The sequence below is a fragment of the Pinus tabuliformis genome, chromosome J, assembly GCF_031772625.1.
Source record: "Pinus tabuliformis cultivar Carrire ecotype Pingquan chromosome J, CPIR1, whole genome shotgun sequence".
Classification (NCBI taxonomy): Eukaryota; Viridiplantae; Streptophyta; class Pinopsida; order Pinales; family Pinaceae; genus Pinus; species Pinus tabuliformis.
Window position 1 is genome coordinate 1249352545 of NC_142295.1, and position 1864 is coordinate 1249354408.

At 37.9% G+C, this 1864-nt stretch overlaps 1 pseudogene; it reads left to right on the forward strand.

Annotated features, from left to right (window-relative positions):
• The first annotated feature begins 705 nt into the window (after positions 1 to 705).
• On the forward strand, positions 706 to 1266 carry LOC149231739 (deoxyuridine 5'-triphosphate nucleotidohydrolase pseudogene; annotated as a pseudogene).
• Positions 1267 to 1864: the final 598 nt, after the last annotated feature.

The window sequence follows — 1864 nt, forward strand, 5'->3', positions numbered from 1 at the left end:
AGATCTCAGTTTCACAATCTTTGTTACAATACTGACCTTCCTAGCCTTTTACAATGTCAAAATTATAGTGAGCTCGGGAGGCTTCTCTCCAAGCTTTTTGAGCATAGGAATAAAATCTTAAATCAAAATAGATAATTTGTTTCTTTAGGTCTGATAGACCATTATTTGGTCTCAGCGGACGTTAACCATCATCATCATCATCATTAAAAGTAGTATGCCATATCTCATCCCCTTCATATAAGTTGGTATTTCCTCCATTGATAGTATGGCTGTGACTAGAAACCTTACAATCAAAATACAAATAACATGAGAAATGAGAGGTTTTTGTCGATGGATAGTGCTAAATTTCTCCCTTTCCAACAATAGATATCAATACTTCCCTTCACGAATGTTATCTCAACCTAAAATTGAAATACTACAGTTAAAAGTGTAAAACTAAACAGAAGAAATGACATGATCAACATAAAATGTCTGACTAAGGGAGTTAAGGGGCTCCACCTTCAGGTTGACACATCTCAGACTCCAGATCCATTTTCTTCTCTGTTCGCTTTCTCTTGAGACTCTCTTTCCTTTCATCGTCTTCCCTCTTATCAATAAATCTAGAAAATTTCGATAGTTCAGAGTAGGCCAAGGTCACATTTTTCCTGCGCATTGATCTCCATTGGTTTTGTTTTGTAGGTGGGAAACGACTCTTACTGCTGGTCAATGGAGCCCAAAACAGTCCCAGAGCTAGAGGAGCTTGTTCCAAAGATGCATAAGGTCAATACAGGCTACCCAGGGGGCATGGAGCTGAATGGGAATGCTACATATTTGAATAAAAATGGCGTGAAAGTTTCCTTTGAGCCAATGTTGCATGTAAAGAAGCTTCCACCTAATGCTATTTTGTTGTCTAGAGGTTCTGCTTTGGCCACTGGACATGATCTATCTAGTGTGACTTCTTGTGTAGTGCCCGCCCGAGGGAAGGCCCTGGTGCCCACAGATTTGTCCATTGACATACCTGAAGGCACATATGCTCATATAGCTCCTAGGTCCAGGCTTGATTGGAAGCACTCGATAGATGTTGGTGCCGGTGTCATAGATGCAGATTATCATGGTCCAGCGAGTGTTGTTCTCTTCAATCACTCTGATCATGTTTTTCAGATTAAGTCTAGAGATCGTATTGCTCAATTAATTATTGAGAAAATTCTCACCTCGCAGGTTCTAGAAGTGGAGGATTTGGATTCCACTTTCAAGGGAGTTGGTGGGTTTGGGTCTACAAGAGTTTAAATGTAGTTTTTCTATGACACCCACTTTAAGGTTTTTAAATTTTAGCGCTTATTTAGAAGACCATGTATAGGTGAAAATTGCTTCCATATTGTCTCATTTTTGTAAAATGAATGGAAATTGGAATACATGTGAGAAAGTCTTTGTTCTTTCTTCATCAATAAATCTAGAAAATGATTTTTGTATGAGCAATTAGTGTTTTTGGAAGAGGCACAAGGCATAACACTTCCGAACTTTTTACCTCATCCTGCTTTTATGGCTCTGTTGAAGAAACATATAGACTTTATCTTTAAGATGAGCAAAAACTTAACATTTTCCAATAGGTAGTCGCAGTTGGATGCATTGCCTCGATATTTTTCTAATTCTGATGAGGGAATGGTTTAGTTTATGAAAGTGATGGATGCCATTAAAGGTATCTTGAACAAGATTAATTTGATGGGTGAATTTGAGGATTTCTAGGATGAGCCTAAGCAGGAAAGTCAAGAATTATTTTTGTGATCTGTTGAAAGAGAAATTAGTGTTATTGGAAGAGGCACAAGGCATAACATTTCTAAACTTTTTACCTAATACTACTTTCACGACTCTGTGAAGAAACAGATAG